The 13,646-nt window shown below is 48.2% G+C and overlaps 2 pseudogenes; both read left to right on the top strand.

Moving 5' to 3' along the window:
- The first annotated feature begins 4,300 nt into the window (after positions 1-4,300).
- LOC117967892 (U2 spliceosomal RNA) lies at positions 4,301-4,505 on the top strand (annotated as a pseudogene).
- Positions 4,506-5,081: 576 nt separating this feature from the next.
- Positions 5,082-5,179, top strand: LOC131738593 (U2 spliceosomal RNA; annotated as a pseudogene).
- Positions 5,180-13,646: the final 8,467 nt, after the last annotated feature.

Genomic DNA, 13,646 nt, shown 5'->3' with positions numbered 1-13,646 from the left:
GACATGTTTCAAAAGACTATCAGAAAAATAAGAGCTGTAATGTCTGTGGAGAAGAAGGGCATTTGTTTAAAAATTGTCCTAAACAGAAGCAGACATATGCTGATGTTGCATGGGGCCGTGAGACAGATGGCTTGGAAGTGGTGGATGACATGCCTCCAATTGAAAAAGTGTTGAAGGAGATGAGGCATATTGCTGTGCCTGACGGAGGGGCAGCAGAAGGTGATAAGGTAAAAGGTGGTGAAGAAGAAATGGAAGGGGTGTCGTGGGGAGATACCCCTGATGGCGTGACTGATACGACGGAGCAGATTTTGGTTCAGGGAAAAGGAAAAGGAAGGGGAAAGGGGAGGAAGAGGAACAAAGAAGTGGAAAATGAGACAGCGTCTGCTGGTTTAGAGGGGACTCCAAAGAAGATAGTGGGCGTGCAGTTCATGGAGGTACCAAAGGACTTAGAGGCTGTTTCTTCCCAGCAGTTAAGTTTAGTGGAGTCAGGGACTGCAGAGGAGGTATTTGGATCGGTTTCTTCATCATCTTCCATGATACCGGACACTGGTTTGGAGGAAGAGGTGCTGCAGTCGGCAGTCTTATGTCTTTCACCAGTGAGTCCAGGTCCTTATGACTCAGGCATGGGGTTACCAGAGGAGCAAAATGAGAGGAGTTATGTGGATACAGAAGGTATGGGCCCTTTCTAGGGCTAGACTTTTTGGGACTAATGGTTTGAGGGTTTTTTTGTGGTTTTCTCACTTGTGAATGATGGTTTATTTTTTTTTGTTTTTCATTTCTTTTTTAGTGCATTATGTCTTTATCTTTTATTTCTATGAATGTAAGAGGTTTGAGGGGTTATAATAAGCGAGTTTCTGTGTTTCTTTATTTAAATTCTTTGTCATTTTCTTTTTGTTTTTTGCAAGAGGTTCATTTAAGGGATGCTTCTGATATTGCTTTGTATACAAAAGACTGGGGGGGGAGGGGAGCCAAGGTGGAGTGTGGGGGGGGTGCATTCATCTGGGGTAGGGGTGTTATTAAAGGACAAGGAGATGGAGGTAGTGCAATGCATTTCAGTACTACCAGGGCGCATTCTGTGTGTGGATGTGAACTGGAGAGGTCAAAAGCTGAGACTGATTAATGTATATGCACCTACTGATTTGGTTTCTAGAAAGGACTGTTTTGTTGCCATAAAGGATCTCCTTGTGACAAATAGACACATAGTTTTGGGAGGGGATTTTAATGTATCATTAGATAAGGGGAATGTGCACGATTATACAGTGGGGGTGTTAAAAGGTATTATAGTACTTTTTAGTTTGGTGGATAGTTTTAAAAAATGTAATCCAGGGTTGGAAGGGATCACATGGAGAAATTCAAGGGGGGCAAAAAGTAGATTAGATTATTTTTTTGTTTCAAATGTGTTGTCTGTTAGTTTTTGCAATACATCTCCATTATGGTTTTTAGATCACGATAGTTTAAAATGTAGTATTAGTTTCACAACACCGGTGTTTGGTGGCGGGTTTTGGAAATTTAATTGTGAGGTATTAGAAGATAAAGCGTTTAGGGAGCTTTTTGTATTTCATTTTAAGGGTTGGGTTGAAATGTTGTGTTATTGTGATTCTGTTCTAGTTTGGTGGGAGGGGGTAAAGGGAAAAATTAAGATACTTACTCAACAATTCTGCAGGAATAGAAGGAGGAAGGAGCAGAGAGCGGTTTTGGGGTTACAGAAGGATTTGGAGGGGGTGTATATAAGGGGAAACACAGGGGGTAATTTTGATTTTGACAAGGCAAGGGAACTTAAGGATAAGATGAGGGTGGTGTGGGAAAAAAGGGCGAGTATTTTTTTGTTTAGGTGTAAGGGGGATTTTTTAGAAAAACATGAGACATGCAGTTCATATTTTTTTAAACAGGTGAAGGGTGAACAAAAAAAGAGGGTGATCAGGGGTTTAAAGGGGAAAGATGGGGTCACGGTGGTGGATACAGAGGGCATGCTAGACTGTGCTAGTAATTTTTATAAAGAACTGTTTTCAGAAAAAGAGGTTAATGAGGATGTTGCTGCCTCTTTTTTGGATAAAGTGCATGTCAGGGTGTCTGATGAGGTGAGAGAGAGTTTGGAGAGACCGGTCACTGTTGCTGAGTTGGAAAGTGCGCTTAATAAAATGGCAGATAGGAAAGCGCCAGGGGGAGACGGTCTCCCTAAAGAATTTTATGTCACTTTTTGGGAGGTAATTGGGCCAGTATTATTAATGGTGGTGGGGGAAGTTTTTCGCACAGGGAGGTTGTCAAAATCTATGAGGAATGGTGTGATTTCTTTATTGTTTAAAAAAGGGGATGAGATGGACCTGAGGAACTGGAGACCAGTCACTTTGTTAACGGTGGATTATAAAATAATCACAAAGGTTATGACTGAGAGGTTAAAACAAACAATGCCGTTAATTGTAAGTCAGGATCAGACATGTGGGGTGGTGGGTAGATCGGTTCATTGGAATCTGATGTTAACAAGGGATGCAATTAGTTGGGCTGAGGATAGGAGGGTACCTCTAATGTTGGTGAGCCTGGATCAGGAGAAGGCGTTTGATCGGGTGCACCAGGGTTTTTTGTTTAGAGTTTTGGCACATTTTGGGTTTGGGGAAAAGTTTCTGAGGTGGTTAAAAATTTTGTACACTGAGGTGGGTAGTAGGGTGAATATCAATGGGCATCTGGGGGAATTTATTTCACAAGTTTCAGGGGTGAGGCAGGGGTGTCCACTGTCTCCTCTGTTGTATGTTTTGTATATGGAACCTTTTGCGGAGGCGGTGAGAGTGGATGATGGGATTGAGGGGTTGTTGTTACCAGGGAGTGGGGGTGTCTCTGTTAAGATCTCGCAGTATGCGGATGACACAACTCTTTTTTTGACATCAGACAGAAGTTTGGAAAGAGTTCTTCAGGTTCTTGCACAGTTTGCCTTAGCATCAGGATCAAAATTGAACATGGATAAATCATCGGTCATGTTTCTTGGGGCCTGGAGGGATAGGTCTGATGTACCAGGGGGTTTACAGTTATGCACTGAGGGGTTAAAGTTATTAGGGATTTCTTTCTATCACAAGGGGAGTGGGGTTAAGAATTGGGCGGATAAATTGGTAAGGTTAAGGGTGAAAATAGGATTATGGAAGTGTAGGAAGTTAACTTTTTTGGGGAAAGTGTTGGTGCTAAAAAGTGATGTTCTTCCATTTTTATTGTATTTATCTTACATTTTTCCTTTACCATATAAATTCAGAAAGATTTTGGTTAAAATGGTTTTTGATTTTGTTTGGGGGGAAATATGAATACATCAAGAGGGATATCATGTATAGGAGGGTGGAGGATGGGGGGAGGGATGTTCCTAACATCCCTCTTAAATTGGACTGTATGTTTTTTTCATCTTTATGTATTGCTTTGAATCCAGTGGTTTTTCATAAATGTCAGTATTTTGTTTCATTATGGTTTTCTTTTACTATGAGAAATATTGTTGTCTGGTCGAATAATAGACCAAAGGCAGAGGTATTGCCAGAGCACTATCAGTGTGCAGTTGTTTTTTTAAAGAAACATCCAATTTGTAAAACGGAGAAATTATGTACACAGCACAAACTTCTGTATAATAATCTCATTGAGGGGGAGGGTTTGGAGTTGGTTGGGGGGGTCACAAAAGAGGTGTGGGGAAGGGTGCAGCCGAAAGGTTTAGATAATAGGTTAAAGGATTTAAATTGGTTAGTGGTGCACGGGAGGTTACCTGTAAGGGAAATTTTACATAGACACAAATTAACAAAGAATAAGTTCTGTCCTAGAATCAAGTGTAGGGTGGAAGAGACTTTGAGTCATGTGTTCTGGGACTGTTTTTTTGTTAAAAGGGTTTGGGCACGAATAGAGGAGGTGTTTGATTTGATTTTGTTAGATTTTGCTTTGTCATATAGTATTGTGGTGGAGGGATTGGATTATAAAGGGATAAAGAAGGAGATAGGGTTTTTATTGTGGTTAGTTATTAGTTTAGTGAAACAGAGTATCTGGGATGCAAGAAATGTTTTAGTTAAATCAAATACGAAATGGAAAGTACTGGGGGTGGTGAATAAGGTATGTCGGGATTTGAGGGGTAGGGTAAAAAGGGATGTGTTAAGGTGGGGGATTAATGCTGCAAAAGAAAAATGGAAGGGTTTGGTGTATTTGTAGTAAGATTTTAAATAAGAGAAGGGGTTAGGTGTGACATGGGTTATGTATGGGATGGATTTTAGAGTTTATTTTGCGGGGTGAATACTCTGTATATTGTCATGTATTTTCTTTTGTGAATTTGTTTGATTGGATGTTCTGTATATTTGTTTGTGTGAAATAAATAATATTAAAAAAAAAAAAAAAAAAAAAAATCTGTTCTTATCAGTTTAATATCTGATACGTCCCCTATCAGGGGACCATATATTAAATTGATTTTTGGAATCGGGAGATGGAACAGGGGCTTGCTCCGTCCACTCCACGCATCGGCCCGGTATTGCAGTACCTCCGGGAACGGTGCACACCTTTCTCTAACGTTGGTCAAAGTCAGATCTGGATCTCTCCTGTGAGCATTTTGTCTACCCCTGCTGGAGGGAGAGTGCCAGTGTTGATGCAAGTTTTCCCGCCGTTTTACTTCTTTCTTTCTCTCTTTCTTTCTCTCTTTCTCTCTTTCTTTCTCTCTTTCTTTCTTGCTTTCTTTCTTTCTTTTATTCACATGTGGTGATGATGTAGACAGCAGCAGTTTGTTTCCTGGGAGCATGCAGCTAACCAGACAAGTGTGGTGGAACATGTCCCTATGCCAGGACCTTCTTAGCAAGCCAGCCAGCCAGCGAGGCACAGTTGTAGTTACCCAAGGCACCTTGCACAGCATAGCAGCTTGGCATGACTATTTGTAAGACGCACTCCGCCAGTTTATGTTTTGTTTTTGGTGTTATGTGTGTGTTTTTGCTTTGTTTTGTTTTCTCCTGCTTAAATTGCACATTTCCCCTCTGGAAGCAGCAGCCCGTTTTTTGGGGGTCTGCTTGTGCTTGGAATTTTGCACCCACCTTTGAATCCCCCTGTGCCGTCCGGGCTGGGGGGCCCCGGGCAAGGGCCAAGTCGCCATCGCTTCTCGGCCTTTTGGCTAAGATCAAGTGTAGTATCTGTTCTTATCAGTTTAATATCTGACACTCTGGCTTCTCTTCAGTTCGAATAAATCTTTCTAAGACTAAGGCTTAGAGGGTAGTGGCATTGCCCGCTCCCTCCGAGGGTCTGTGAGAGGTTTGTTCGGGTGAGGAGGAACAGAATTTTTTTATTTTTGACTTTCTTTCTTCAGCTCGGCAACTTTTTGGAAGACTAATGATCAGTCTGGTTTTGGCTTGCCCAATCCAGGCCGAGGGTCTTTCAAGATTTTGTTGACTGTTGAGAGCAGTTTTTCTTTTTCAGGCGGTTCCAGTTTTTTTCTTTTTCAGGCGGTTTCGGCTTTTCCAGACGTTCCTGGAGTTAGAGAGAAGGAGGACCTACCATCCAGACGACCTTTGAGGACCCTTTGATGACCTAGACGACCTCATCCCCAGCCCTTGATTGTAATCGAGATCCAGACCGAGAGAGCAGCAGGCGCCCAGCAGAGGGCGCCATCTGGGAGGAGCAGAGGGCGGCCCCGGACCCCGAGGAGGCGTCACAGCCACGATTCTTCCTACGTGGTCTCGGTGCCAAGCAGCGCCCCCTACTCCGCCAGGGAAGGACACCGTTCACCTGGGGAGGGGGTCTCTCTTGCGAGGCGACCATCTCCTCAGGGACTAAAGTAATAGTTCCTTCAACTGCCCAGATTTGCTGCTTACGTTGTCTCTTTTCCGTAGAGAGAGACAACCCGGACGTCCAGAGGCTTCTCCCTCCCCAATCGGAGGAGCCAGCTGAAGGATGGCGTTCCGGCCAACCCAGGAGACCAGGAGGCACAATGCGGTGCGCTTCACAAGAAACAAGCAAGATGAAACGGAACCAGGACTGACGAGACTGGAGTTCAGCCGGACCATTCTTCAGAGGGGTATGGGTTTTTCCCCTTCTGACTTGAATTGTTTGGTGAAATTGCCAGGGCTTAAGGAAGTGTTTGAGGTCAGTTTTAGGAACCCCCAAAAGTTACAAGAAATGTGGTCCTTTTGGGGGGAGAATAAATATCTCGCTCCATACAAAGAATTTTGTGTGGATGCACTGACAGACAGAGAAATGAAAGTTGTTACTGTCCAATTTTTCAATGAGGCTGTTAGCGACTATGATATTACAACATGGCTTAACCGCTATGGGAGGGTGTCATCAGAAGGGAGGAAAATTACAGACGAAGATGGGGTTTGGACAGGAGCCAGAAAGTGGCTGGTACGCCTTAATGTTGATCCATCGGGCATTGGAGGCGTCCGCCACATTCCAAACTCCATAGTGTTAGGGCCCAACAGAGGGCTGGTATTCTATAATGGGATGCCAAAACTCTGCAGGAAATGTGGGGAATTAGGACACCTGGCGGCCGCATGTACTGTAGTCAAGTGCAGGAACTGCGGCGCCCCCCACGAGACCAGCCACTGCAGAGAAGAGAGGCAGTGCAATTTGTGTGGAAAGAAGGGGCACCTGTTTAAGGACTGCCCCTCTTCCTATGCCAACATGGCCAGAGCCAGCAAGGCAAATACGAACAAGCCTAGGCCTGAGCAGGAAGAGGGAGCAAATAACAAAGATCAGTCCACATCACCACCAACAGTATCCAAAACCCAGACTCCAGCACCACCATCATCACCAGCACCCCCCTCACCCCCCCGCCCCCGAGACATGTCCCGTTTTACGAGGACCCCTTCCCCCAGCCCAGAGAGAGAGTACAACAGCTACTCCACTAGCTCCTCCAATAGCTCCTCTGATACAGAACACAAGGCAGGGAGGGAGCCCGGACCCAGCAGCGGCCCCCCCCTGAGTAGGGCCCTCTCAGCGCCAGCACTCCCCCTCGGCTCTCGTTATGACGCCATAAGGATTGAGTCCGTGGGGGAGGAAAGCGAAAGCGACAGTGAAAGTGAGAGTGAGAAGGAGGGGAAGGGAGGGAAGAACCAGCAGAGGGTGGGGAAAAGAAAAGGTAGAGACGAGGGGGGGAAAAGAAAGAAGATCAAGATTAAAGACAGCAAGTTGCAGGTGGCCCCTATAGATCCCAAACCAGCTAATGTCCACACAAAGTCCCCAGTCTTGCCCTCGCAGGCAGAGACGGAGGCGAGTGGGACGGCTATACTGCCGCCTAGTGGGCAGGTAGCAGCCAGCCAGGGCACCCCCAGCCAGCCTTCCCAGTCGTTGGCACAAACCCTAGCACACCTCGCAGAAGAGGTGTTCACTAATGCACCGAGGGAGAGGTCGGGGTCAACACCTTCCCTGACCAGCAGTACCTCGGTAGCAATGACCCTCTTCAAGCGAAGGGCCTCCCTTCAAATTATTATTATTATTTATTTCTTAGCAGACGCCCTTATCCAGGGCGACTTACAATCGCAAGCAAATACAAATACATTCAAGTGTTACAATATAAGTCATACAATAAGTACAAGAAATACAATAATTCTCAAGTGTGACAAACCACAATTCAATAATACAGCAGATAATAGTGAAAGTTACATCAGGATATGATTAAATAGTGATAGTTACATCAGGATATGATTAAGTACAAAATACTACAGATTAAACACTTGGCAGATTACAATATTCTGAGGTACAGGATTAAATGCAGTAAAATAGGGGGCAGATAAGAGCAAAATAAAGCATATTTAAATGAAGGGTGATAGTGTCCCAGGATACAACAGAGGAGTTCTACAGGTGCTGTTTGAAGAGGTGAGTCTTAAGGAGGCGCCGGAATGTGGTCAGGGACTGGGCAGTCCTGACATCTGTAGGAAGGTCGTTCCACCACTGCGGAGCAAGGGTGGAGAAGGAGCGGGCTCGGCAGGCAGGGGAGCGTAGCGGAGGTAGAGGCAGTCTTCTAGTGCAGGCGGAGCGGAGAGGTCGAGTGGGGGTGTAGGGAGAGATGAGGGTCTGGAGGTAGCTGGGTGCAGTCTGATCAAGGCATCTGTAGGCTAGTACAAGAGTCTTGAACTGGATGCGAGCGGTGATCGGGAGCCAGTGGAGCGAGCGGAGTAGTGGAGTAGCGTGGGCGAAGCGAGGTAGAGAGAACACCAGACGAGCAGCAGAGTTCTGGATGAGCTGGATCGGACGGGTGGCGGACGCAGGGAGGCCAGCCAGGAGGGAGTTGCAGTAGTCTAGGCGGGAGAGTACCAGGGCCTGGACCAGGAGCTGGGTAGCATAGTTGGTGAGGAAGGGTCGGATTCTTCGGATGTTGCTCAGGAAGAATCTGCAAGTGCGTGCCAGAGTGGAGATGTGCTGGGAATAAGAGAGGCAGGGGTCCAGGGTGACTCCAAGGTTCTTAGCTGAGGAAGAGGGAGAGAGTGTGGTAGATTCCAGAGGAACAGAGATAGAGAGATCAGAGGAGGGGGAGGAGGAGGGAAAGAAAAGGAGGTCAGATTTAGAGAGGTTGAGTTTGAGGTGATGCGAGTGCATCCAGGAGGAAATAGCAGACAGACAGGTAGAGATACGGGAGGAGATGGTGGAGTCAGAGTTGGGGAAGGAGAGGAAAATCTGAGCATCATCAGCATAGAAATGGTATGAGAAACCATAGGATGCGATGAGGGGGCCCAGGGAGCGGGTGTAGAGAGAGAACAGGAGAGGACCCAAGACTGACCCTTGGGGGACTCCAGTTAAGAGAGGGTGAGGTGTGGAGGTTGCTCCACGCCAGGTTACCTGGTAAGTGCGGTTGGAGAGGTAGGAGGAGAACCAGGCCAGAGCAGTGCCAGAGATCCCCAGGTCAGCAAGAGATGATAGTAGAATAGAGTGATCAACAGTGTCAAAGGCAGCAGAGAGGTCGAGGAGAATTAGGACAGAGGAGAGAGAGGCAGCTCGGGCACATTTAAGTGAGTTGGTGACAGACAGAAGGGCGGTTTCAGTGGAGTGAGCAGAGCGGAAGCCAGATTGGAGAAGGTCAAGCAGAGAGTGGTTGGACAGGAAAGCAGAGAGCTGGCGGTGTACAGTCCGCTCGAGGGTTTTGGAGAGGAAGGGTAGGAGGGAGACAGGACGGTAGCTCTGGAGGGAGGTGGGGTCGAGGGTAGGTTTTTTGAGGAGGGGAGTGATAGAGGCTTTTTTGAAGGCAGAGGGGAAGATGCCAGAAAGTAGAGAGGTGTTGAGGAGGGAGGAGATGAAGGGGAGTAGAGCAGGAGCAGCAGCTTGAAAGAGGTGAGTGGGGAGGGGGTCCAAGGCACACGTGGTGGGTTTGTGACCCTGGAGCAGGGAGGAGAGGTCAGAGTCTGAGAGGGGCAAGAAGGTGGAGAGGGAGGGCGAGTTAGTAGGGGATGTAGTGGGTGTAGGGGTTGGAGCAGGAGGGGGTGCGGGGGAGGGAGAGGTGTTAAAGAGTTTACGGATATCTGAGATTTTAGAAGAGAAGAAGGAGGCAAAGTCATCAGGGGAGATAGAGGAGGGAGGAGGAGGGGGGAGGGTTTAGGAGGGAGGAGAAGGTAGAGAATAGTTTACGTGGGTTGTTAGTGGAGGCTTGGATTACAGATTGGAAATAAGCACATTTAGCAGAGGAGAGAGTAGAGGAGAAGGAGGAGAGAAGAGTGCGGTAAAGTTCTAGAGCAGCAGGGAGTTTGGTTCTCTTCCATTTCTTTTCAGCAGATCGCAGTGTGATTCTTGCCGAGCGGAGCACAGAGGAGAGCCAGGGATGGGGAGGGGAGGGGCGAGCAGGTCGGGAGGTGAGGGGACAGAGGGAGTCGAGGGAGGAGGTGAGTGAGGAGAAGAGGGTGGAGGTAGCAGAGTCTATGGAGAGTTGTGAAAAGGAGTCGATAGGAGGGAGGTGAGAGAGAGCAGTGGAGGCAAGGACAGAGGGGGAGAGAGAGCGGAGGTTACGGCGAGAGGTGACAGTGGGGGTAGGAGGAGCAGGGAGAGGGGGGAGAGACAGAGAAAAAGAGATGAAATAGTGATCAGAGAGGTCCAGGGGGGTGACAGAGAGGTTGGAGGGGCAGCAGGCCCTGGAGAAGGTGAGGTCCAGTTGACGGCCAGCTTTGTGGGTAGGAGGGGACGGAGAGAGACAGAAGTCGAAGGAGTGAAGGAGAGGGAGGAATCCAGCAGAGTGGCTGGGGTTGGAGAGATGGATGTTGAAGTCACCCAACAGGACAGTCGGGGTAGACAGAGAGGGGAGGGAGGAGAGTAGATAGTCGAGTTCATCCAGAAAGTGAGTGAGAGGCCCAGGGGGGCGGTACAGAACAATGAGCAGGAGTTGACAGGGAGAGGTTAGTTGGACTGCATGAAATTCAAAGGTAGTGACAGAGAGGGAGGTGAGATCGGAGGGGACAGAAAAGAGTAAGGAGGGAGAGAGGAGAAGACCCGTCCCACCTCCCCGTCCGGTGAGACGCGGGGTATGGGACAGGACGTAGAGAGAGGACAGGGCAGCAGGAGTAACAGTGTTATCAGGGGACAGCCAGGTTTCAGTGAGAGCAAGGAAATCGAGCGAGAGGTGGGAGGCAAAGGCAGAGATGAAATCAGCTTTGTTAGCAGAAGAGTGACAGTTCCAGAGTGCACCAGAGAGTGTGCGGGAGGGGGGGAGAGGCAGAGAAATGAGGTTAGAGGGGTTGGAGGAGCAACAGCGGAGGGAGGGCAGAGGACGAGGACGGGAGGACAGAACAGGGATGTGAGAGACAGTCATAGCAGGACAAGCAAGACAAAAGACACAGTAGGAGCAGTGGGGTGGAGGATACAGACCTGACTAGTAGATGGCTTCTTCCAGAGCGCTGTTAGGTTCGGATCTAGTCGAACAGCGTCTCAGCGCAGGCCTCCCCTCGCTGGACTCCCACAGCTAGACTCCCGGCTCTTTTGTTGAGGCTCTTCGGTTGGCTGGCGCTTCGTGCTGGCGCTAAAAAAAGCTGCTTGAATAAATGTTGTTACCCCTGCTTGGCAAAAGAACCAACTAAACTGTGTGGAAACCAATCAAATAGCAAAATCAACTGCTAATCAATTTAGCCACTCACCTGGTACTAATCACACACAAACTCAGCCAATTCAAACACCACCTTACAATGTCACCAAATGTAGTAGTTACAATTACAAAAAGCAGGAACTTATCTATCTGCCTCTCTCCCTGGTTCCCTGTAGACTGAACTAATTACCAGATGCCCACTCTTAAATAACTCCCTTCACTTAGCAAGGGAACTAGCTGCTAACTGCTCTGGAGACAATAGCATCCTTGACCCCCTCCCTTGTATGGGCAAAACCAGGGGCCCCCTAGAGGTCCTCCTAGATACAGCACTGGAGGACATGGGAATACCCCTGGACGCGGTAAGCCAGAAGTCTGCTAACAGCTCCAATTCAACAGACGGTAACAGCCAAAGAATGCTGTCTGTCATAACCCCCCCCAGGACAAAGCTGACCCACACGTTCCGAGGGGCCCTGAGCAAGTTCCACCAGACTTACCTTGTGGGGAGTTGAATAGCCCAAACAACTCCACGTACTGTGCATACAAAGACGGTGCCTTCTTGGACGAGGCAGCAGTGAGTACCTTCTCAGGGGTGATGGGAGTTGCAAATAAGCCCAAGCCCCCTCGAAGCAAGCGTAGAGCTAAGAGTAGGAAGAGTGTCCCGACCTCCCAATCATAGTCGCTATGGGGTGGACGCAGCGACTCCTTTTCTTGTTAGCTACCCTGATGGCCCTGATATGTGTGTCTGTTAATGTCAGGAGCATCAGGGAGACACAAAAAAGATTTGATGTACTAAACTATCTAGCTAACTTGAAAGCAGATCTCATCTTTCTGCAGGAGTGTGGTATTTCGTCGAGCCCTGATTATAGGGACCTGAAGGAGAGTTGGACCCTGGGGGACTCCTTCTGGTCGGGCTCCAACATAGCCAGAGCCGACGGAGTAGGTATCCTGTTTAAAATCCCATTTATTACCTCCCGCAGCAGCAGGGAGGTAGAACCTGGTAGAATTCTGAGCGTGGATGTGACATACAACAACACTCCCCTCAGACTGGTCAATGTCTACGCACCCACTAACCAAAACGAAAGAGTTCAATTTTTTCCACAGCTGCGTCCACTCCTGCTGGGGAACGTACCCGTCATCGTGTCAGGTGACTTCAATTGTGCTCTGAGGGACGTAGACCGGAGCAGGCCACGCAACGACCGCTCTAGTAGAGTTTTGTCCTCCGTAATATCTGATTTCTCCCTGTGTGATGCAGGTAAGGACCTGGTGCCTCCCTTTACCTGGGTGAGCTCATCTGGGACCTCCTTCTCCCATATAGATCTCGTCCTGCATACCAGCTCCCTTACGAAGACGGAAGTAGACACCCAGGCCGTCTTCTTCTCTGACCATAGGCTCCTGCAGGTAACATTGCAGGTCCCTCAGACCTCCCAGATGGGGTCAGGGGTTTGGAAATTAAACACCTCCTTACTCGATGACCCCTCCATAGCTGCAGCCTATAAGAGCAGGCTTGTTGAGTGGACCACTTTGCGTGACCTATTCAACTCCCCTATAGAGTGGTGGGAGATGGTCAAAATCAGAACTAAGGGTTATTTCATAGCAGCAGGCAAGAGGAAAGCAAAAGAAAGGAGGGCCAAATATAAACACCTGAATGCTGCCCTCCAGCGTCTGAGCCTGCTTCAGCTTCGGGGGTTCCCTGTAAGCGACGAGATAGCCCAGACCAAGCTAGATCTTTCAGTGCTTTGTAGGGAGGAACAACGAAAGGTCATGCACAATGCAAAAGTGCAAAAAAAGGAGGAAGACGAAAAGTGTACTCGCTTCTTCTTCCAGAAAACGAGGGAGAAGCGGCACTTGATGTCCTCCATGCTCGACAGCAGGGGGAGGATAGTAGAGGATAGTGAGGGAGTGAAGAAAGTGGTAGAGAACTTCTATAGGGACCTGTATAACATCAAAGCTACAGATGACACCCTGATAGAGTGGTTCCTGAGCCAGTTGGAGCCTGACTCAGTGCGGGACGACGAGGAGGAGGAGAAGGACCCAGAACTCACGCTGGAGGAGCTCACCCAGGCGGTTAAGACCATGAACACCGGTAAGACGCCAGGTCCAGATGGCATCCCGGGTGAGTATTATCATCTTTTTTGGGACACACTAAAAGTCCATTTAGCGGAGGTCTACAGAGCGGTCTACAGGGAGAAGCGGTTGGGCCCTTCTATGCGGGAGAGTGTAATTACTCTCCTTCATAAGAAAGGGGAAGTTAAAGATCTACGGAATTGGCGCCCAATCAGCCTCCTTTGCGTGGATTACAAGATACTAGCCAAAGCTCTGATGCTCCGGCTACAAGTACACCTCCCTTTGGTCATTGGCCCCGACCAGGCTTGTGGCGTCCCAGGGAGGTCCATCACGGATATTTTAATGTTAACAAGGGACATTCTGGCTTATTCTAGAGAACGGAACCATCCCCTCGGCCTGTTCAACCTTGACCAGGAGAAGGCGTTCGATAGGGTAAGCCATGAATATATGTACAAAGTGATGGACCAGATGAAATTCGCTCCTGGACTTAGGGAGTGGGTTAAAACCATCTATACAAACATTAGTACCCGAGTCTTGGTGAACAGGCACCTGACTGGTAAAATATCTATCCAGTCAGGGGTCAGACAGGGTTGCCCAC

Source organism: Acipenser ruthenus, chromosome 10, assembly GCF_902713425.1.
Source record: "Acipenser ruthenus chromosome 10, fAciRut3.2 maternal haplotype, whole genome shotgun sequence".
NCBI lineage: Eukaryota > Metazoa > Chordata > Actinopteri > Acipenseriformes > Acipenseridae > Acipenser > Acipenser ruthenus.
The sequence above is the reverse complement of the archived record's forward strand: the minus strand, read 5'-3'. Positions and strand labels throughout refer to the sequence as shown.